A 26,008-nucleotide genomic window follows, 5' to 3' on the forward strand; every position below is an offset into this window, starting at 1 on the left:
CACGCAGTCTTCCATCATCCCTGTTGTGTACTTAAAGCCCCTTCCATTTTCTTCTCCTGACCCTGGATCTGGGAACTTAAATCTTTCAACTTAGTATAGGACTGCATGAGAGAGTGTTAAAGTTTCGTATACTGGGGACTCCTGCTGAGCACAACTCCGCTCTTCACAGTCTTCAGGTCTTCAGTGATGTTGAGCATGCGTGTCTGCCCGGCAGCTTTGGGCACCTCCGTGGAACATGCGGGAGGTTGCCAAACCTTCTGGCACATGTGCTGTCTCGGGGTCTGAAAGACACTGTGGAATCCCCTATAACTTGTTACTTATGTTTCCCCCTAAGAAATCCCACAAAATTACAGAGGAAATAATTCAGTCAATGTCATCTAAATTAAAGATAGTGAAACCAAGTATCAGAACAAATGGGCAATAATGGCAGTTTTGTATAATTTTTAGAAGAGTATGAAGGCCTTTGCATTGATCAGGGAACACCACACACACACACACACACACACACACGACATAGAGTGGCATTAATATATGTCCATTTTCTATCCAAAAAGAGAGGATGAGTTCAAGACATTGCCAATGTCAAACAAAAATAAATGTCAAAATTAAATGTTTTTCTTTAAAACTAACAAATAAAAAGGTTTTACCCAAGGGGCTGGCCCCGTGGCCGAGTGGTTAAGTTCTCGCGCTCCGCTGCAGGAGGCCCAGTGTTTCATCAGTTCGAGTCCTGGGCGCGGACATGGCACCACTCATCAAGCCACGCTGAGGCAGCATCCCACATGCCACAACTAGAAGGACCCACAACGAAGAATATACAACTATGTACCGGGGGGGCTTTGGGAAGAAAAAGGAAAAAAAAAAAAACAAAATCTTAAAAAAAAATAAAATAAAATAAGAAAGGTTTTACCCAAAAAGCACATTCACTGAAATACACATTGAAAAATTTGTTAAAATGCAAAAAAAAAAACCCCTCAAAATATTAAGTTTGTTAAATGATTTGTCTACGTACTAAATTTTATAATCTTAAAATTGCTGTCAATGCTCTACAAATAATAATACTTTATTTTTCATTGTATATACAAGAAAAGTACCCACATGCTGTTTGTGTTGATGTTGGTTTCCTAATCCTTAATTCTGTGTTAAACATTAAAAAAAGAAAGAAAGAAAGAAATAATTGGTGTGTTGGATCAAACCTATAGTTCAGAAAACCCAAAAGTGGGTTTTAGTATTCATTTTGTATATGGCATTATTAATCCTTAGAAATATACAGTATGATAAATAGTTTTGTTTTCTGTTTAACCTGAGAAAACAAAATCTAAAGGAAGTCAAAATGCTTGGCCAAGGTCACACAGAAAGGTCATTGTAGATGTTGGGGAGAACCCTGGTTTCCTGGGCTCCTGGGTCCATATTCACTAGATAAAGGCCTGCCTCGTTCCCAGAGCTCACTGGAGAGTTCCAGAGATGGGACCAGGCACAAGACTCAACCTTTGTTGGGCTCTCCAGTATGTCTCCATGCAAGTATAGTCAAGTTTGCTTTTTACATGATAAATTCAGTGGGTAGGCTGTTGTCCAGAACCACTGGGAACAAAGTGGGATGTTCTGAGTAGTTGGAGGCACACACATTAGGGGGCCCATATAGCCACAGAGCCAAAGCCTTATTCTCCAACATAACTTTTATTAGAAATAGCTCAGCTATTTTAATCCCAGCTCTCTGATCTCCTATGTCAATCTCTCAATTGGCTACAATTTTTGGAAGCAAGAAGAACATTGGGTGACTTCCCAAACCTTTCCCAAACCTCAATAATAAAGCTCAGACTAAACCCAGGTTTTGTGATTCAAATAAAGGTACCTTTAAGCTCTAAAATATGCTTTTAAGAATTAAGTGTTCTCTCAAGGCTTTAAGAAGACATATATGACCTCAAATTACATTTCCTATCTACTCACAGTTATTTATGGAACACATACTGTCATTTTATAATTAGGTATGAAATTCAAGTGTAAATATGGAAGTGATTTCTGGGTAAAATACTGATTCGAGCACAGGAATCTGTTTCATCCCTGTCTTTGCCAATCCTTCCCAGAAATAAAAGCAATTTTGGAGCGTGGGCAAAGGTGGGGAGGGCATTTAAAGAATGGTTTGATAATCTAGGCAAAGAGATTTTGGGAAGAACAAGAAGTTATTTTCAAGAATTACATGTCAATTGCCTCACATAGACAAAAATTACAACCCTTTCCTTATATAAATAAATTACTATTAAGATAATATTAAGATATTATTCCCTCTGCCCATCAAATAGCAAAGATTTTTAAAAGAGTTGGAAAGAGAGTGGAGAAATAGCATAAACTGTTACAAATTTTGTAATGTTGTTTTAATTACAAATTGACAGCTTTAAAATGTGCACATTATCTGATTTCCTTCTTTCAAGATGCATTCTATAGAAATAGTCTGAGATAAGTATGAATTGTATATATTTAAGGTATTTAAAAATTATCAATAATAAAAATGGGAAAAATCTATTATGCAGTTACTTAAGCATATAGAAGAACACACATATGAGAGAAGGTGGCAGCTTTTAAAGACTCTTGTAAAATAGTAGCTATTAAAAATAAAATAAAATTGTAGCTATTACTTTTGGAAAATATTTATAATGAAAAGTTAAGTTAAAAAAATCAAACTGTGATATAATACATCCTTTAATCTTCTTTTTACAAAACCAGTAAAACTTATACAGAGAATAAGAATAAGAATAAGAATAAGAATAAGAATAAGAATAAGAATAAGAATAAGAATAAGAATAAGAATACTGTTTTCCTTTTACTTTCCTGGGTTTTCTAAATATTCTGTGTTGACCATTTATTATTTGCGTAATTAGGAACATATTTCCCTTTAGCATTCAATAACTTTGTGGAAGGCACTTCCAGTTGGCCAGTATCTATCCATTCGCATATTCTTCCTTCCTAACAGATCCTTATTTTTTGCTTGAAGATGCCATGTGCCCAATTTAAAATATGCATCTGCTCCAAATCCCTTGCAGAAAGTTTCGCCACAAGGTATAGACAATAATATGTTACCAGAAGTGACCCTGGTTGCATATGCCTTTTGGGCTTTTCATTTTGCGTTTTGCTCTCTTAATCCTCTGCAGTCCTGTCTGGAAGGCAAACATGATGTCTGGAGATGGAGCAGCCACATTGTTAATGTGAGAATGAAAAGCCCAAAGCTAAGCAAGAAATTAGAAGAAACTTGGGCCCTTGATAACTTCATCAAGCTGTTGTACAAGCTCTGTACCACCTACAATTCATGTTTCTTTTTACGTGAGAAAAAATAGCTCTCTACTTATGCAAATCACTCTGGACTAATTTGCTTTACATGCAACCAAAAGTAATCTTAACTGACACAAAGCAAAAGAAGAGGAAAATTAATCTACATTCTACTCTAAGTTGTAAATGATGATGGTAGAACATCCCTAAATCCAGTAGACATTTAAATTCAAGGGATCAAAAAAGTTGAAAGGCTACTGGAAGATCTCCAGCCTGGGGAATTTTCCTCAGCATCTTCACCATATTTCAACATTTTGGGTACCAAGAAATACTTGATGGGCATGCATTACTGTTCTTTTCAATCTCAACTTCAGACCCTTGGGGGATAAATACTACTCTACTTTCCCTTAATAGCTGACTGTCAAATATTACGCAATTGGATATATTTATCTTTCAGTCCAAAAGACTGAAAACAGGAATTTTATGTCAAGTGACTTTAAAAGCAACATTATATATTACCAAATAGAATTTTCAGGTTTAAAAGTAAGGTGATGAATAAAATACTGTCAAGAGAAAAGAGAATGTTGATGGCTGAACATGACTCATCCCAAAAGTAATTGAGGGACTCAGGCAAATAGGATTTATGCTTTTAATCTTTCTTAAGACATACTCTGCCTCTCTGTGTGATTCTTACCCTAGGTCATTTCAAATGTAATCCCTGATCCAGAAACCTCCATTTCTTTTTTTTTACCATACTAGAGTATTCAGACTAGCTTTCAGCAATATGTGTATTTAGTAGACCCTTCTAGACATGACTGAAAACACCCAGCACTAGAAGCTATTCCATTAAAATTCATGCATTTTTCTACACAATGACCAACAAACCATAACAAAATAGAAACTCCCCTCTCTGGAAGTGATCAGACAGGTTTAAAAAGAATATTTGATGGTATGCCAAGCCAGCACACTGCTGTGATTATAAAAGCAATGCCCACACCCCAAACAGCCAGACTTTTCTTCTCTGTTGTAGACCAGCTGCCTCCCACAGTGGACCTGATTTAGCACAAGATCAAAAATCTCCACTCCCCCTACATCAGTTCTGGGACATTTCACAGTGGCCCAGGACCCAGGGTAAACCATTGAAAAAGTGGTTCGGGACAATATCAAGAAGAAATTGAGAACTATGTTTTCCAGTATCATTAGAATTTTTCATATGCTACGCTGAACTGTGTACTACACTGAGATATAGAAATCTCACTGAAATGTTGAAAACAAGCTATCTGCTTCATAATTCATTCATACATTCACCCGTTGAGCAATTACCTATGGAGAGAATATTATAATTAAAACATTAGGATTAAAATATTATACTCAGCTTCGTATCCTGCTTCTGATACTAACATTAGATTTTATTGTTTTTATTGTTTGTTCAAACAGCTTTTCTTCCTCTAAACACCTTCATTTTACACCTGTTTTGTGAAACTATCTGACTAAGGTGAAACAAGCTGTCTTTACTCCATTCAATTCCACAGTTTTGCAACATCGCTATTTTAAATACCTAAACTGTATTTTCTGCTATTTTTGAACAACAAAGCCTTAATTTCTTCTGTATATGCTAATCAATCTGTAACACCATTACTATTTTATTGTGAAGGGATACAACATATACTTATATATAATTTTAATTAATATGTAATAATTAATCAGTTGGAATGGAATTTCAAGGTAATCCAGATGAAAGCACTATTTTGCAGCACATCAAAAAGCAGTGCTGGGGCCGGTCCTGTTGCATAGTGGTTAAGTTGGGTGTGCTCTGCTTTGGTGGCCCGGGTTCATGGGTTCAGATCCCAGGCATGGACCTACACTATTCTTCAGCCATGCTGTACTGGCACCCAACATACAAAATAGAGGAAGATTGACACAGATGTTAGCTAAGGGTCAATCTTCCTCAGCAAAAAGAGGAAGATTACCAACATATGTTGGTTCAGGGCCAATCTTCCTCAGTACAGAAAAAAGAAAGAAAATTAGTGCTTTCAACTCCTGGATGGATAACATAATTCTTAGAAAGGTAGTCACTGTACTGCATTGACGTGTACACCTGGTGGTTCTTATTCTGCCCTCCAGTGCCACAGAACATCTAAATGTTCTTTCATATAACAGCCCTGAGAGGTTTGAAAATAGCTCCTTCCACATCTGCCAATCCATCCCCACCCCAGTCTCAACTAGCTTATCTCCTTTTCAAGACAAACCTCAGTTCCTTCCAATGATCCTCATAGGCCATGCTCTCCTGACTCATCTTTATCCTTCTTCTCTGGAGGTGTTTTAGTTTGTCAAAGTCCCTCTTAATGAACGAACACCAATCGTAGGTGTGATGTGTTATACTGAGTCTCTATTCTTCAGAAGGTTGGTTTCACTCATATTTGAATTTTTGGCCTCCATCACTCTGTTGTCTCACACTGAGCTTTCAGTCAATTAATACTGTAGATCTTTCAAAGAAAGGCTGCTGTCAATTCCTGTTTAAGGCATCTCCAGTTTGGACTTAGCATGGGGTTTCATAATTCTATCTGCTGTACTTCACATCCTTTGGCTGATATTTTTCTCCACTTTTTCAAGATCATCTCAGCTTCTGAAACGTTTTAATATGAATCTGATAATTTCTTGACTCTGCTCAAAAACTTTAAAAACACCTAAGAATCCATCCAATTAAGGCGAAATATTCTTAGCCTAAGATTTAATTCCCTCCTACTGTTCCGTCACCTGATTTTTCCAGTCTCAATTCCAGAGCAGAAATTGCAGTTGTGAGTTGCACCTCTGTGGCCTGGGGTACTCCTCCCAGGCCCCTGGCAAAAAGGGGAAACAATCTGAACCACACGTTTTTCATTCTGCATCCTGTAAAATGTGTCTCTGTTTTTACGCGTTGGGACATGTGCTATTAATTATTACTGTATTTAAAATCTTTATCACACTTCAAGATATTGAAATACCGTTGATCTGAAAGACCAACCTCAACAAAGTTCCCTCTGATACATCAATGCTAGTGTGTCCTCTTCCATTAAAATCCCATCACACTGCACTTCCTTTATGGCAAAAGTTTTGCTCTAACTTATGGTACAGTTGATTTTTATACCTTGTTTTCTCCCTTCATCTTATATCTCAACTCTTAAACTATAAGATTCTTGAAAATCATGCTTGTTTCTTACTCATTTTGAACGTCAATGTTAACTCACACAAAGTATGTGTGCTCTATGGTTATTAGTTGTCTTCAGTTAAATTTGTGCTTCCCTTATCTTATGGTCTCTCATACATGAAGTCCAGCAGAAATCGATGTTTATGAAAAAGTCAAAGCAGTGTTATTCTATTTCGTAAATCATTTTAGAAATGATTGAGTTCTCATTTAAAATGAAAACAAAAAAAAATTCTTCTTTGAAATTTGAAATTGTAAAAAATATAAGAGAAAAAGTCATGCTGTAGAATGTATGCCACGGGCAAAATAATGACCAATAAAACAAATGAAGAAGGCCATGCAGTCCCAAAAGGATGGCAATGCTCTATATTTTCTGGGTTTAAGAAGTAGAAGCAAATCAACCTGCTTCCTGGAGACCCAATTCCCTCTTTGAACTTAATTTGTGTTGTGGCATTGCGGGATGTCTAACGGCCATCTTTTCACTAGTACTAAGCCAGATCAACCAATGCATCCCTATCAGAATCTCTTCAGTGATCTGGGGAGATAGGAAGCAGAAGTGATGAGCATTAAGTTCCATTTGGCTATTTCAGTATGAAAATGTGGGTAAAGTCTATGTCCAGATTCACCTAAAGTAAAATATGATAGCTTCTCTTCGTCTTCTGGCAGTGTCTCTCAGTGCAATCAATTTCTTACACTGCTACTATATAAATGTGCTTAAGTCATAACTGCATGAACTTCAATATTTGTGTTTACATATGCAATCCACTTATACGTGTTAGCAATGTGGAAAAAGTCCTAATGGAGACTAAATCTCTATGCTCCCTTGAGAATTTCAGGAAACCAGAACAAGGCATCAAGACACTTACTTACCTAAAAGACCTGAGGTAACGTGAATTAAATAATAAAAAATAGAAAAGAGATGTTGGAAGATTTGCAACAAATAAGGAATCAACATAAATGAATAAGAAAAAGGGAAAGTAGTGAGATTACATGTGATCTGAGATTCTTCCTGTGTATTTACATCATTTGAAATACCACAGTAACATAGACATACTTACCACTGACATTCTTTGCAACAGCATGAATAAGACGCATAAATAATAGATGACATCAGATCAGCAAGAGTGATGTCCTGGTAAATTAGTAAGGCTGAGACACCAGCACAACCTTAATGGCCTAATGTATCTATCAATTCCATCTCTTCAGTGACAAGTTTTGTTTTTTAATTTTTCTCTTTTCCTGAAATATGCTTTGCATTATTAGTAAAAGCAGTATCCCTTACGTATTGTTTTCCTACAAAACGATCTTTAGGTTCAATTCAAAAGTATTATGAATGAGACATGCATTGATTACCTCACTACGTAGTACCCATGCACTGGTACATCAGATGTGTTTTAGATATGTATTGATTACATCACTATGCAGCCTACCAAAATGCATTAACAAAATGAAAGTGTTAACGTGACTGAAGCTTGACTAAACTAAGCAGGATTTGCATAGTTTCTTAAAGTAAATAAATGGAAATAATGCAGCATGCACATAATGTGGTTACCCCATAATTCAACATCTATTTTAAGTCTAGCAATATTTAATCAAAAGTGATTAAAATGTAAGATTAGATGTTATCTCAAGACATTGCTGAAAACATCAAAAGGTATTTTTTGCTTTATGTTAACTTTGACAATTCTTTACATGATTTTCCTTCCATATCACATTTCTTTAGTTCAGTTACAAATACTTTACAAATAACTATATGAAAAATCATCATAATAAATTATTTTCCCAAATATTTTATTTCCCCAACACAGAGCATTTCTATAAAGCCTATTAAAGATTAAATATTGAGGAGTATTTGTAAACTGAGACAGAGAGAGAACATCACATTAGGAAATTGGTAACAAATATTTAGTTTACAGTGCGGTTAAAAGATACACGAAATTTCTTTGAGCAAACATACAGTTAGCTTATATTCTAAGAATACTTACTTAAGCAATTCTTATGTTAAAATATTCATTTTACAATTTTTCAAGTCTGACAAATTAGTGCACCACTTTCAAGGTATATGATTGAATTAAAATATGAGGCTGACTACTTTAAACAATGGTTTGAGAAAAGAAGCATGAAAATGTCTATTTTCAAACCAAATTTTATTCTTACATTGTATTGCAAAGTTTTCCATTGACTCAGAAAACTTAAACTAGCGTAAAGGGCAAGTCTTGTGTATTTTAGGACTAAGATCATATCTATAATACTATAACTAATAAGCATCAGAAGAAAAATCACTCTATCCAATATTATGAGACGTGTAAATACAGTAGGTCTATCAAATATAAATCTAGAAATATTTAATGAAACAAAAGAAATATTCTAATTCAACACTGATTATATCCACATGCATATAAATACATGAGCTATTTTTAAGGTTAGCCAAAAGTATCATAAAAGCAAATAAATCTTATGTAAGTATACTTTAATATCTCTAGGGCATTGTTAATGGCAGCAGAAAATTTGTGAGTGCAATAAAAAATTAAAGCAGTATGATATAGTTTAGACATGAATATTTTGCTTTGTCATTGAATATCTTATGAATGTGAGCAGAAAGTTATGTCTTATAATTATTCTAGCAAGTGCCTCAGAAAAAAGATGGATTTTAATTTCATAAAACATCTTCCTCCAAAGTATTCGGTCCATCTAAGCTCAAAGTAGAATACTGACCTTCAAATATTCAGGCATTTAAATGAATAGAAATTTATAAGAATAATTATTAAGTGAAATTAACCCAAAAAGCAAGTGGTAGGATATACTCTGCATGTGCTGTTTTTAAAATAGTTAATATTTGTATGTTGCGTCATCTGCCCCCCTTGAAACCGTTGTTACCCAGAAGGAAACCTACCTCTGGGCAGAGGTCCTACTGCACTGCTAGTCATGCATCTAAGGGCAAGCCACAGTGAGAACACTTTTCTCCTTCTTGTAGAAATTCATACTGGGAGCAAGCCCCATTGTGCAGAGTGTATATTTATGCTCTCCCACTGGTCTGATCCCTCTAAGTTAACAGGCTTCTTAGAGTTTGTTGTTATTTCTTTCTTCCAGTTTGTGGACATTGCTTTCACAGAAGGGAGGAATCACAATCTATGTCTTTTTGAATGCAGTGGTATCTATACCAGTGAATATCGATCCTGACTTTATCTTAAAATAACTTGGGAAGATCGTTGTTTTAAAAACTGATGCCAGGACCATAACATTGGAGAATCTGTTTCAATTGGTTTGGAAACAGTACTAGGTCATCAGTATGCTGTAAAATCTCCTCAAGTGAACCAAATTGCAGCCAGAGTTGAAAACCACTGATATATACAATTCCCAGTACAAACAGATGCCTTGGAAAAACTACTAGGCCTATGAAAAGATAATAAAACAAATTACCTTAAAGAATCAGAAGAAAGAGCTCTTGCCAAAACATATCTCCTGCAAAAATAAGGAATAAATTTGAAAATTGATTTAAGATCTTTCTCAACAAGATTCTAGAATCTATAGTATCAATTAAACAATGGTTTATCCTTCAGATAGGGAGAGTGAAGAAATCTATAAAATTACAACCAGATATCAAGTTTGTATAATTATCACTGTTGTTTTCAAAACTTCAACAATAAGGCATGCATTATGTTTAGATTTATAAAGAGTCAGATGTTTAATATCAGGAACATTTTCATCTACATAGTATGGAAAATGTTATGAATGCAAAAATATTTCAAAAACTTAAAATAATGGAAAATGTTAGGAAGCAAGAGACAAATGAATCTATACTAAATATTCAAACCTCAAATAATAATTCATCTATATTTTTTTCAAAGAGAAGTAATTTTATAGTAGAGTTATTATTGTTCAAATTGCCATGGAGATTGGCGATGGAGAAAAGGAAATATAGCATTGACCTATAATACAATTCTCTGACTGTATCTAAATATGGCCACTTTTCCTTTGTTCACCTGCCAATCCTTGCAGTCTGCTTCTTACTTTTGCACGAGACTTTATGCCACGGGAGTCCCATTTCTCTCTACAAAAACCAGAGTATGCAGTCTGGTTAAATTCTTTTAAATAAAGAGAAGGTGGATAATTCTGAGGAAAGATGTTGTGAGAACATCATAAGTTATTTCTATAAATTTGTTCTAGCCTTCTGCAAAGATGTCTGCATCACAAACAAGAGTAACTGTGCACTTTTGAAATGGAAATACAACAGATACCACCTTTTTCTGATTTTGTGAAACCCAGAGTCTTCTGTCAGTCTACAGAGAGGAATTGTACTGAGTTGAAATGACGACGAAGTTGTCCCATTCCCGCTTCACAGGATGCCGCGGATATTTCCCAGTTCATTATTCAAAAGTTCTCCTCCCCAAAATATGTTATTTGTCTAATTTCTAAAAGTGTTTCTCTTGAATTTAATAATAAATGTTTAAACATCAAATTACATACTTTTATTACCTGTCATTTAATAAATATGCATTTTACATGGATATTAAATTAAAGAACTTCCAGTTTTACAAGTGACCCTAAAAAACAGTGACTCACCCCTGTCATTTATTTCAAGAAAAAGTTCACAGTAGTTTAGGACCATTTAGACTTGCTTTCAGCACAGTCTCTATCTCAAAGTCTTATGACACGATATATTCCTGTGTTTTAACAGTTGATTTGAAATAAACAGTTATAACATTATGATTTTAAAGGTGAAGAAACATAAATTGAATAACATTAATTCACTCATTCTATGTGATCATTTTAAATTTTTATTTCTGTTTATTTATTTTTTTTTTTGAGGAAGATTAGCCCTGAGGTAACATGGGCTGCCAATCCTCCTCTTTTTGCTGAGGAAGACTGGCCCTGACCTAACCTCCATGCTCATGTTCCTCTACTTTATGTGGCACACCTGCCACAGCATGGCTTGACAATAGGATCACAGGTAAGCCCACAGGATCGGAACTGGTGAACCCTGGGCCGCCGAAGCAGAACATGTGAACTTAACCGCTGTGCCACCAGGCTGGCCCTGTTTAAATTTTTTTAACTGCAGAGAGATTTGACAGCCAGTAGAATCAACCTCAAAGAAACAAAAATATTGACAGTATGTAATTTCTGGAATTTATTGTGCAATGTAATTTTCATGATTCTCTGCCAAACAGCCATCTGTTTAAGATTTTTCTTACTATATATAATTCATATATGCTCTTTCAGAAGAAATACATTTTTGAAACTAAAATTAATAAAAAGGGTTTGTTGTTTAATTCTAAGTGAGAATAAATTGACAAGTTTAACTATTTTCTATTGAAAATACATATGTGAAGAAGACTAATTTGACAAAATTATTTGCACCATATATTGGATGCCGAATCAGAGCATATACAGTCTTCTGAAGAAACTTGCCCCAGTCCTGCAAGATATAACTGTATATGTGAGCTGGTGCTGTAACTGAGTCTTCAAATGGTCCTACCATTCTACCAAGTCAGCTGCCTCAGCTTAGTGGAGGCCGTGATAAGACCAGTGAATTCCATGAGCATGGACCCATTGCCACACTTCTTTCACTGTGAAGTATGTTCCTTGATCAGAAGCAATGGTGTGGAATATCATGAAAGTCACAAGAAGTCCAATGTAATCAACCTGCCACCAGGTGCCATATTGGAGACTCGGTATTGATCCCTGCTGCTGGCAGATTGGGCACTCAGCAGTAGCCATAGCCAGGTCAGCCTTGGTAAGTGAAAGTCCATGCATTACCTCCATCCCTGCCACCAAGGCCACTTTGGTCATGAGCCCACTGGGCTATGACAGAAACGGCTGGAGGAAGAGACTGACTAGTATCCAAGGAATGGGTCATCGTATCCACTTGATTATTAAAATCATCCTCTGCTGACGTCACCCTTTGGTGACCTCATTAATTTCATCAAAAATATTCAATTTAAGAACTTAAAAATTACTTATATTAAACACAAAAATATAGACCATCAAGGCAACTTTTATTTTAATAAAATTAAATAGTAATACATTCTATTTATTCGAAGAACTTTCAGCCTCATTCAGAGAGTTCGTTCTTCTCAAAGTTCACGTAGATGAAGTTTGAGAGAACTTGGGTTAGGACAAATGTGTCCTGATACTCAGAGTATTATTCTCTTTCAAAAATTTTTAAAGCTAGTGAGGAAGTTTAAATTTCAACTTCAAGGTCAAGGAGTTGTAGCTGGAAATCCAGCTTGATACTTATCATTGATCTTTCCCATTGTGTCCAGTTATTGTCATTTCATCCAGGAAGGGGCTCTGGTCTAATTTTCTAAACTTAAATATCTTTTTCAAGAAGTCTGTAGAATAACAATGACCATTTACTGAGTACTTCCTTTGCATTGGTCATTGTGACAGGGATTTCATATATTATCTCTTTTATTCCACACAATGAATCTATAATGTAGGTATAGATTCTATTATGAAGAAAATGAGACTGAAAAGGTTGAGTAACTTGCCCAAAATAATGCAGGAAATAAGTAGAACCAGAAGCCCATTTCATTTGTGTCTGTCTGCAAAGTCTATGTTCTTAAGTGTTATGTTACATTGCTTCCCACTGTTATAATTCCATTTTACAAAATTCTCATTCCATGACCACTTTTTTCAAAGGTGTGTGTGGTATGTACGGATATGTACTCCATAAGTGGCACATATGGATGTGTATTTGTGTTCGTATTCATATTTGTAACATGGTAACCTAGAAAATGGCTATTAAACTCCCTGGCACAAAGTGCACATGAAGGCTAATAGTAGACCCCATCATCAAGCACTAGCCTAGTGATTTTCACACATATTAGACGCTTTATTGCTCATTACAACCATGAACGATAAGATTTATTGCCCCCTTTTCCCAGATCAATAAATTGAGTTTAAAGAATTAAGGTAATTTGCCCTAGCAGACATAGCTAATAATTAGAAGATGTGAGATCTCGGCCAAGTCTGTTAATCCAGAGCTCCTGCACTTTCCGTGATAACACACTACCTGTCTAGGGATCCACTATCCTGCGATCTAAACACCAAAAGTTTCTCGCCACTGAAAAGTTACTCTTCTATGTCTCAAATTGCAGGATACAATGAGATTTTAAAGCCAAATTCACTAGAATGGGTCTTGTACCTTCTCCTGAGCTCCCTGCAGCAAAGACTCAGTGAAATGTCAAGGCTGCAGTCAGGCAATATCAGCCAAAAAGTACTTCTCTTCCTGGACACAGTTAGCAAAACCAAAAACACATGATAATGGAAAATCTGTAAGCCCGTTCTTAAAGTTTTTATTTAATCTTTACATCACTATAAAGAAGTTTTCAAAAAAACTATTTCTGGGGCCAGCCTGGTGGCTCAGTGGTTAAGTTTGCACGTTCCACTTTGGTGGCCTGGGGTTCCCCGGTTCAGAACCTGGGTGTAGACCTACCCACTGCTTGTCCAGCCATGCTGGGGCAGTCGTCCCACATATAAAGTACAGGAAGATGGGCACGGATGTTAGCTCAGGGCAGGTCATCCTCAGCAAAAAGAGGAGGATTGGCGGCAGATGTTAGCTCAGGGCTAATCTTCCTCAAAACAAAAAACTATTTCTTTATTTGTGGTTTACAGGGAAAAAATTATGCTAAGTTGCTAGCACTAAGATTTTATAAGAAATGTTATGAATGGATAATACCAGTAACTATAACCATGGGTTATTATTTATTCTAAATCCTAAGATTAATACACACTTCTAAGTAGAATGATTTTTTTATAATTTTAGCAGTCTAAGTTTTTTCAAAATCTATATCTTCTTTCAATTAAGAAAATCTATTAGAAATACATCTTTGCATCAGCTACATGTTTTTACTCTTAATTTTAAATACTTAGGGTAAGATTCTTAACAAATACACCTGGAACACTAAGAAAGTTGGCATGATATTGCTACTACACATTATCAGATGTACCTCAGCTATAAAGACTTTTAAGAAGTATTTTATATACAAATGCCTCAATAACAGAATTTCTGGAACCACTAGAAGCAAGAATCAAAGCAAATTTAGTGAATTCTCAATGAGTAAAAACATGATCAAGCCATTTTCCCTCTGAAACGACTTACTGAGATCTTTTGTTGCCCGTATTATGTGCCTTTCTCTCCTTGAGTCTTTCTTGGTCTGGACAATTTTCTTTGGGACCTGAAGGTACTTGGGGTGATGTGGTTGGAAGTGGTACATCAGTTCATTTCTTTGACCAATATTTATTGCCAACCACTGTGTTGAGTTCTGGGGTGACAATGGTAAGCAAACAGCAGACATAGCCTCCATCCTAATGGAATGAACAATATATTGCCAGGAATTCAGCTCAAGTTGAGACACCCTCCTATAGCTTCATTTCTCTGAGCTTTTTTTTTTTAATTCTTAGATAATACTGATTAGCTAGCCAAACTCTGAGCACTATTTGTATAAAGAATCGTGGTAGATCTTGGCATGAGCTCTCCAGGGATAATATCTTTAGAAATCCCACCTGTAAGATAGGGAGGACAGCGGGAGTCAGTGAGGCTTCCATTATGCAAATCACGGTAGTGCGTGGGTAGGTTTGGAACATAAACTCCTTTTCATGTGGTCATGCTTCCTCAAGGCACCACCCGTCAACAAAGGTTTGGCGAGAATTGCTCCGAGGTTTGGAAGAGAATCAACAAAGCCTAGATTCTGGAAAGAGCTATCGTTCCAGTGAGCAAATGGAATAGCTGACAGAGAAATTGCTTCATTTACTCCTTGATAACTATGGAGGAACTCAGGGTTGGCTCCTCCATGCCTTCTGTATCTGGCAGCAACATAAAGTTCAGTTTTCACAAACTGCAAATCTCAAGCTAATGAACACATCTTTCCTTGGGCAGTATTGGATAAGACGCAGGCATGTATATTTGGGAATTCTAGTTGGGACAGGTAGACGAAGGCGAAAAACCTACTCTCACATCAAAAGGCAAGACTCTATCTTAACTGTTTTAAGTACAGGTAGAATAGAAAGCTGACACTATCAGATGTAGCTCAGAATGCACCTTAAGGGTTCATTAAGTTACAATGTGTCATTTTGTTGATACATGAACATGAATTTTTTATACGACGAGACGGTGTGCAGAAGTTCGTCACCTCACTAATATGTGAAAAGACTCTCCATCACATGGATCTTAAACTGCTTTTCTTGATAATGACACACACATATTAATAATGTGTTTTTCTGTGTGAAAAATCTTCTAAATTGCTAGTTATGGTGATGGCAGTTAAGGAAAGGTAAAACTTCCTGTGAAAGTATTGCTTCTGGGGCATAAAATAGACAGTTAGATTAAATAAAGTAGCATCTCATCTTGTATTTATGGAATCATCAAGTGTCTGAAGGGATTACTTTGAATCTTTAATTACATTTTATTGCACTTTATGAAGTAAATTAAATACAGTAATGTTAAGCACAAATTTGGTGATTTACAAAGTACATATACAGTTCATAAATACCTAGGATCTTCAGTACAGATTCTTTATAAAAGTGCAAGTGCATTACTTTGCTTGTAATTATATTTCTTCTACATTGTTATTTTTTCTAACAAGAAAGAAAAATAATGGAATAACTACATAAGCCATAATGTAACAGGAAAGAAGTCAGCAGGATGTTAAAAATTCCTAGGCCTCTCTAGGACTTTAAATATTCGTTTGATTTCCATAAAAAGTCTTTAAAATTTTGTAGACAGATGATGTGCACAAAAGAAAAGATTGACATTAGTCACTAAGCCTGGAAAGCTTAACATACAAAATGTGAAATTCACATAAGACGACCCACAAATTACATTTTTGACTGTGTATCATAATTCTTTGTTCTTTTTTTGTTTACACTGCATGTGCTCCCTTATCTCACAATTGCTTTTTGGCACCCTATTCAGGCCAGACTTTTTCAGCACCCCACTCACTTAACACATTCTTCCCTGATCTCCAAACAAAGGCGCCCCTTCCCACCACTTGGCTACTAAATTCCTTAAGGGAACTCTTTGAGTAATTAGAAAATGTAAAAAGTATTACTTTACTGGAAGTTTATCAGTTGACAGTTTCATAAACAAGAGAGAGAGCCAATATTCAAAGGAATGTTTACCATCACTTCCTTGCCATTTTATTTGGCTTGGCCAATTTTAAACCATATCTCGCTGTGTGTAGGGAATGGACTCTATATAGCAAGTACTTTCCATGACCGTGTTTGTAGATCTTAACATCAGTGTAAGTGGATTCCTCATATGAGAATCAACACAGTCCCTCTTAAAACAAACGAGGGGAATGACTGCTTCCACAGATTCTTTCTGTCTGGTCAGGAAAATGTCTGGAGATAAAACTACCGTGAGATAATTGTTTCTATGATAAGCATACGGATGACAGCTTAACAGTGCTTTGAGAAAGAACAGATATGTATCTCCGTTAAGCAGATATATGACATTGATATTTTTATCAGCCATTTCCTTTAGTATTTTACTCAAAATGCACTCAGCTGTTAACTTCCTAGCCAGAAAACATTCAAATGAATAGAGATAATCCTTAGGCACTTGAAGCCCACTTTAGCCACTGAACTACAAGCAGCTCACCGCTGGCCTAGATGTCTGGGGTCTGCTCTGTGGGATTTTCTACATACCAGTTCTTTTTTCTAGTTGGAAAAAATAATTAAAGTACAGCAACTTGGGCTATGATTATAATTAATAAATTCTATTATTAAATTAATAAATTCTACCATCCTTCACAGTTCGGTGATTAAAGTCAGCCATGTCAGCTCAATGAATATACAATAGGGAACGCTTACCTGAGACTTTATTGAAACCATAAAGAGTAGGTATAGGCATTACAGAGAAACCTTCAATCCTGAAGGCCGTGGGAAGGGAAGCTGGAAGGATGAGGAGAATATTATGTCGTGTTGCAGAAGGAAGAGAATTCTGGTTAAACTGAAACCAATGGGGTTTTTGTATGGATGAGTGGCATTTGTGATGCTTTTCCACACAGTATCCTATTTAGTCAGTAACCTAATATCCACAGAGTTTTAGGTGGAGACATTTTATACTTTACAAAATTTAAAATACATGTAAAAAAAAATATATATATATATACTGGTCTGTAGAGTGTGGTGAGTAAATTCCAATGACATTTCAAACCTAACGTGTTTGAGTAACTGTAATCACAACAGAAACGTTCTCTGTTCCCCTCCACAAGCTTCTTGTGGCCCTTGAGTGTGAAGCTCCTCCTGGAGAGCTAACAATCCGTGAAGCCACAGATGCAAAACTGCCATCAGGAGTTTGGAAGTCATGATGATGCTTTTGTTATCACAATCCATGGACTCGGGAAAATAGCTGTCCCCACTGGGTCCAATTCACAAGGACATGGGAGCACGTTACTCCTCCAGTCATGATGATGGAGCAGAAATGTGTGTCAAGCTTTGTGAATTGATAGCAGCTGTACATAAATCAGCCATATGTTACCACAAGTAGGCTAGGACCTACAGATATAGGTATAGTTACATACACAGTTATGGATATGGTTATCGATATGGATACAGGTATAGATACAGATGGATAAGTACTAATATAGGTATAGAATAAGGAAAGAGAATCCAAAGCAATTACATACTTTCTTTCTTGGAGACGTGTGCACTATGTTAGTTATCTCATCACTGACCTCATTGTCCCCAGTTGTTTCAAAATACTCGTCATCAAATAATCCTTCTCAATTGAATGATTTTACCTCATTCCAAAAATTTGCCCACTGCTGTCATCGTTCTTTACAAAACCCATTCTTAAACTTCATTCCACAGGAAATGTAAGGCTCCTAACACTTCGAGTTGCATCATTTACATCTTCCTCTAGAAATAAGTTAACTTGTCCACATTGGGATTTCCTTCGCTATTGTGGAGAAAAAAGGAATTTACAGAGAGCTTTGATCCTTCCCTAAAAGTCAAGTGCCTAATAAAGAAACTTTTATTAAATTATTGTATAAATTTTAAATATACACAAACATAGAAAAGGGATAATAATAAACCTCCATATGTGCGTTACCCAGATAAGTCATTTATCAGGATTTTGCATACCTGCTTCGTTTATCTTTTTGTTTTGTTGCTGAAGTAAAAGGTAATTCTCATGTCATCTCTACTCTTGTACTCCAGTAACAGAGACACATTTTACAGAAAATATAGATGAAATTAATTCATGTTTATTTCAGCATTTTTAGGAATAGCAAAACGTGAAAACAGTGACATAAACAAACTAAAAACTAATTAGTAAGGGAAGAACAAAGTAATTTAGGTCTATCCATCTATCAGAATTCTATATAGCTATTAATAAAATGTGGTAGACCTGTGCATGCAGTCATATTATTAAGAGAAAGGTATTTTTATATATTATATATTATATATTGAGTGTATTATACATGCATAAGTACATATATAATGGATATATAATGTATTGTAATTTTTTTTTCTTTTAAAGAAAAATGAAAAACTATAAATACTGGTTGTCTTGGGAGAAGGAACTGGAGGAATATGGAAGGGGGCTTCATATTCTGTGATGTTTATAATTCTATACTACTTGAATTCTTGTCACGTACAAGCATTGTCCTTATTTAAAAAGTAAAATCACTCTGAATTAAGATTGCCTGTGCTAAAATCCCCGCTTATCCACTTCTCGGTTGTACGATCTTGAAGAGTAACTTTCCCTCTGGAGGCATCAGTTTCCTCCCACATGAATGGTTATTCATTAGTACCTACCTTACACAATTATATGATGACTGGCACAAGGTAAGAGTCAATAAATGTTACTTTTTCTTGGTATTCTTAAAGTAATTCTTTGTGTAACTTCATTCACCTATATAAATGTTTGCTCTAAATTTTTAAATAGTGCATATTATATTTAAAGTATGATGAATATTTTATTCTAATAATGTTTCTAAAAGTAATTATCTATGCATGTCATAAAAACATAATGAAGTAGCCATTGGATAATGGAAGTTTAAAAAACAAACTTTTAATATTTCATTCTAAAAAATCTCACCTATTGTTTTACACAGAGTCATGTCTTGAGAGCTTTAGAATGCTGGAGTGCATTTTGTCATTAAGAATATAACCATACTTGATGCTAGAATTTCCCAAGTATCATACATTGTGTGTACATTCAACAAATATCTTCTAATCAACTACTACAATATAGTAGTAGAAAATACAATATAGTAGTAGAAAAAGTACAATATAGGTAGGAAAATAAATTGGAGCTATGACACATTAAAAAAAAAAAAAAAGGCTAGCCCCTGCCCTCAAGGGGTTTGAGGTAGAGAAAGGATAATCCAGGACATGCTTTTCCTGAATCGGTATAACCACTGAAATGCCATCTGACCAGTGAGAATGACATCAGCACCCAAATAGTCCCTTTATCTCACAGTGAGAAGGGTATTTCTCATTAAACATAATATCGGTGGCTCGTGATTAAAACATATCTACAATATAATTAGTGTAAGAACAATAATATAATGAAGAGATCTAAATTACTAGCATTCTGGTGAATTGTAAAGCCATAAAACATTTTAAACAATATTGTTATTAAAGATATTGATGCATGCCTTGGTCATGGGGAAACAGCTATATTTAATAGCATGAAGAGCAATAAAATCCCCTTAAGGTAAGGAGAACAAATATTAACTATACCATCAAACTTCTTCTTTAGCACAATGATATTACAATGATTTGAAGTCCTCATTTTACACCTTGAGTAACAATGAAAGACCGAAGTGGAGCAGGCACCTGCCTCATCGGTTGTCCTCTGAAGTCCCACATTCTCAGACATGACAAATTCTAAGAATAATGTTTCCCCAGCAGTGAGATCAACCTGGTGGCATGAGACTCATCTGAAAGGTTTTGTGGATGAGGGCACTAATTTTAGATGACCTCGTTTATTACAAAGAGGCACGAGAAAGATTATGCTTGTTTACACCAAGTTTGAATGTTTTCCTGCCATCTGTACAAACACAATTTAATGATTTGGGGCTAAAAGGAAGAGGAGGCAGGGAGGGGGGAGGAGGATTGAGGAAGTGAGAAGAGCAGCATTACACAGGAAAATAAATTGCCTCCAGCATCTGGATGGGCCATCTTTCCACTCTGACTCCTCCCTGCGCCCAATCACCGCCACCTTATTGCACCGTCTGCTATAAAGCTGCTGAAAGTTAGCACGAACATTAGCTTGCCTCTCCTCCCAAAGCAACTGGGAATTTCACTTTAAGGAGGTTTTGGAACTCAAGATTTCTCTTGGTATTTAATGCAGCTAAAAGCATTTTCCAGCACAATTCTACAAAACTATGGTACGTCTGGACTTGCTTATACAATTATTTATGAGAAAGTATTATGATATATGTAAGAGATGAAGGGATTAGCCCAGAAATCACTATGATTTTGTTCATAAGTTTCTTTTCATGACCTTCACTTCCTTTGCTCACTCCTTTGCCCTTTCCCAGCAACATTTGCACAAACTTTAGGAACAGTAATTACCATGTCTATCATACCAAAAATATACAAGCTAAATGAGAGACATGGAGACACACACCCTCTAAAAATTATCCAAAGAAACTGATTAAATTTTCACAAAGCACACTGTACAGTCATATCCCATGTCACTGAAGTGGCCATACATTAATACATATGTGCTAACACACACACACACACACACACATACTCACACAGGCTCACACATTCCATAGTAAATTCTTAAGTCATTCGACAGTCTTGTTGAACAGACTTAGAATTGTGTTGAACAAAAGCTATTCTGCTGCACTCATTTGCAAAAGGATATAATTAGTTGTTCTTTCAGTTTGCCGGATAAAGATGGCATATAAAAAATAATAGGCTGTCAATAGCCTAAAGGGTTAGCAGTGTGAACTTAACAAAAGAATATATTTTAAGGCAACAACAGCTTATTTTTCTCCTTATATCTGTGATATTTTGGGATCCCTTATGGAATGGCAGCATATGTTTAAAATGCAAAGTAAGTGTATTTATATTTTATTTATTTTTATCTTTCTGTCCTAAAAAGCTTCTAATCATAATTTTAAATTTTTGAAAAAAATTGTTACCAATAGTAAGTTTACAAAGTAGAATAATATAGAAGAATAGCTCTAAAAAGTAATTCCTAGGGTCTATTTTGACCCACAAAAAGTATATTAACTAATTAATTTCATTTTTGTGCTTCAAAATAATTCATTAATCAATAAGCATCTATTGAGGAAATACTATGTTTCTGTCATAGTTTTCATTTAATTTTGAAAGGAAAAAGAATAAGAGGAAAATGAATAGTGAGATAGGTTAATCGCAAATTACACATTTCACGGAAGTTAATGTGAAATTTACTAAATTGTTATGATCCAATTATTGTTTGTCTCTCACCCTGTCTGTCTATCTACCCACCTATTATTTGGAAGTTTAGAATCAATGCTAAGTGATTCTTACCACCTTTAGACCATCGTTGGTTTAAAGATGTTATGAAATCTTTCCCCAGAGAATCACAGAAAATGGGGAAAAAACCCCCGCAAGATCTTGCATCCATTGCCAGGGAGCTCCTTTACCTGTGAGGCCACCAGGAACATCAGGTTAGGAACAACAGCCTTAATTATGAGAGACACAGTATAGTTCGAGTGCCATCCCAATTGACCCAAATTTGGGTAATAGGTAAGATATATTTGCTTCTCCATTTTTTATGACATTAACCACCACCAAAGCAGAGCATGTGGCTGACAATCACAACTGGCAGCAGTAGTGTGGATTCCACAATGCAACTGCAGGCTTTTACTTTCAAGCATGATTTCTTCTAAAATTCCTGCTTCCGGGGACAGGTCACTCCTGGGACTGGGCTCGAATGTTGGCAGGATGCACTAAGGACGGGAGAGGTGAGAAACTGATAAGCGTTCTACACGGGGTGGAGGATGGGAAGAACTCTTCTAATGGCACTTTGTCAAGAAGCCAACTCCTTTCTACGTAAAATGTAATGTGTTCTTCCAAGCAAATAAATTATCCCTCCCGCCATTCAGTTACTTACAAAGACAACCTAAGAGGCCACCAAACCTCCTCAACAGAGCAGGGAAAAGCTTTTAGAGGAAATAATTGTGCAAGACTAAGGGTATTTCATCAAGATAATGAAAGCAGATGAGAGCTCGGAGCTGGGTTGCTCAAGCAGCCTGGACTCTCAGGCCCACAAGGTCTCCTGTACCCAGAGGAGTGAAGGACCTCCAGAGTGAGCATAGCAAGAGTCCAGAAGAACATGTGTGGGAAAGACTGCCACGATGTAGATATGGGTCCAGGGCAAGCTGGAGAAGATTCGCAGGAGAAAACATATATAAGAATGTGCATAGAGGCCGGCCTGGTGGTGCAGTGGCCTAGGGTTTGCCAATTTGGATCCCAGGTGAGGACATGGCATTGCTTGCCATGCCCTGCTGTAGTAGGTGTCTCCCAGATATAAAGTAGAGGAAGATGGGCACGGATGTTAGCTCAGGGCCAGTCTTCCTCAGCAAAAAACGGAGGATTGGTAGCAGTTAGCTAAGGGCTAATCTTCCTCAAAAAAAAAAAAAAAAAAAAAAGAACGTGCATAATCTTGAAGCCCTAATAGAAACTATGATGTTAAAGATACATGCACCCCTTTGTTCATTGCAGTGTTGTTCGCAATAGCCAAGACTTGGAAGCAACCTAGGTGCCCATCAAGGGACAAATGGACAAAGAAGATGTGGTCTATATACAATGGAATACTACTCAGCAATAAGAAATGATGAAATCTGGTCATTTGTGACAACATGGATGGCCCTTGAGGGTGTTATGCTAAGTGAAATAAGTCAGAGGGAGAAAGTCAAATACCACAGGATCTCACTCATAAGTAGAAGATTAAAACAATGAGAAATAAACACATAACAATGGAGATTGGATTGGTGGTTACCATAGGGGAAGGGGGGAGAGGGAGAAGGCAAAAGGGGGCATTGGGCACACAAGTGTGGTGATGGATTATAATTAGTTTTTGGGTGGTGAACATGATGTAATTTACACACAATTCAAAATATATTATGATGTACTTCTGAAAGCTATATAATGTTATAATCAATGTTACTGCAATAAAAAATTAAAATTAAAAAAAAGAAACTATGATGTGAAAAATCCAAGAGACAATGAGAAAATCTCTACCAAGTACAGAAAAATTAAAAAGGAAAACTGATAAAGCAACTCAGATGAAGCCCTAGACTCTAGAGCAGTAGTTGCCAGGGTATGAAACAGGCAACCATGGGTGTCCCTGAGACCCTTTTAAGGTGTCTGCAATGTCAAATCTATTTTCATCATAATAATATGAAGACATTTATTTGCCTTTTTCACCATGTCAACATTTGCATGACCGGAGCAAAAGTAGTAGTGGGTAAAACTGCATGAGGGCACAGATCAAGTTGCAAGGAGCTACTGTGCCACTTGTCAGTGAAGTCTTCGACGCGGAGCTCCCACTGTAAACCAACGCACACACACAGAACAGTGCTTCCAAGAAGGTCCTAAATGAAGTAGTGAAAAAAGTTAATTGTATTAAGTTTCAACGCATGAGTGGCTGTGTTTTTCACATCCTGTGTGATGAAATCAAGTACTTCTGCTGCATACCAAAGGGTGAGGGTGATTCCAGGAAAAACACTCACGCAGCTTATTTGAGTTGCAATGTCAATTGGTTTTTTTTAAGGAATTTCATTTTCACTTGAAAGAAAAAGTGGTAAACTAGGGTTATTTGGAAGAAGGTATTTGGTAGACATTTTCTCAAAAATGAGCAAAGTTGTCTTACTTTAAAGGAAACATCTGATGGTATTTGTTGCCCTTGATGAAATTTGAGCCTTGAAGTGAAAAGCAGAATTTTGGAAAATGTGTATCTGCCATCAGCAGCTGGACAGCTTCCCAATACTTAAGGAATTTTCGGATGTGGTGATCTTAATTTGTATAATGAAATGTGTTGATAGTTGGAAAATCTGTAAAATTCAGTGAACAAGCATTTTCTAAATGACCAATGTGTAATGTTACAAAAGCATTCATCAATAAAAGATCTATTTGAAGTTAAGAAAGACCAATCAACTTTAATGTAACATTCTAAAAAGTTATCGATATAGTTTTGGACTCCACATGGCAACTAACATTTAAAAAATTACCACTTGTTGGGGCCAGCCCGCTGGCGTAGTGGTTGGGTTCACATGCTCCGCTTTGGTGGTCTGGGGTCTGGGGTTTCGGATCCCAGGCTCAGACCTACACTACACACGGCTCATCAAGCCATGCTGTGGTGGCATCCCACATACAAGAGGAAGACTGGCAACACATCTTAGCTCAGGGCTAATCAGTCTCACAAAAAAAAAACCCAAAAGAACAAATTACTTGTTGAGTTTTGATGTATTCACATTATCAGAAAAGGTAATTTAAATACTCTATTTTTTTCCATATCCCTGGAAGGCAAGATTTTCTTCAAATGCTTCAACCAGAACAACAGATTATAATAGATTAAATGCAGAAGTAGATGTAAAATTCCAGCAGCCTTCGATGAAGCCAGATATTAAAATATTTTAAAAATATGAAATAATGCCACTCTGACACTAATTTGTTTATATTTAAATAATGGATTTCTTTTTTCTTTTTCTTTTTTTTTTTTGAGGAAGATTAGCCCTGGGCTAACATCTGCCGCCAATCCTCCTTTTTTTTGGGGGGTGAGGAAGACTGGCCCTGAGCTAACATCCCTGTCCATCTTCCTCTACTTTATATGTGGGACGCCTGCCACAGCATGGCTTGACAAGCAGTGCGTAGGTCCGCGCCTGGGATCAAAACCGGCAAACTCCGGGCCGAAGTGGAACGTGTGAACTTAACTGCTGCGCCACCAGCTGGCCCCTAAATAATGGATTTCTTACTGTTATCTTTAAATTAGCTAATAAATAGTTTTTAAAAGTTTTCTCAGTTTTAATTTCTAATATAGTAAATATTGATAGATATGTCCTGTATAAGCAAAAGCTCTTTCAGGTCCTAAATAATTTTCAAGAGTATAAGAGATCCTGAAATAAACATGTTTGAGAACAATCGATATGTTCTGGAAGAATCTTACCTATATGAATGCACATCAGTGCCCAGCACATAGCAGACATTCAACAAATATTTGATAAATAAAGGAATTAAACACACAGTTCTATCTTCTTAGAAAACTGTTAGTAATCTTTTAACAAAACAGATTGTTAATAACTAATTGTACATTCGTATATACCTGTAAATATTTATAGTTGACTGTTCTGTAAATTCAGTGAGTCTAACACTTTTTATTGAGATATATTTCACACATAAAATTCCCCATTTTCAAATGTCCTTGAGTGTTATTTTAGTATAGTCATTAGGCTGTGCAACCACCACTACTATCTAAATTTAGAACAATTTTGTCACCCCAAAAAGAAGTTCCGTACCTATTAGTCCCAATTCCCCTCTTCTTCCAAACTCTGCCAACCACTAATCTACTTCTGTTTCTGTAAATTTGTCCATTTTTCCTCTGTGTGA

Source organism: Equus przewalskii, chromosome 16 (genome assembly GCF_037783145.1).
Source record: "Equus przewalskii isolate Varuska chromosome 16, EquPr2, whole genome shotgun sequence".
Classification (NCBI taxonomy): domain Eukaryota; kingdom Metazoa; phylum Chordata; class Mammalia; order Perissodactyla; family Equidae; genus Equus; species Equus przewalskii.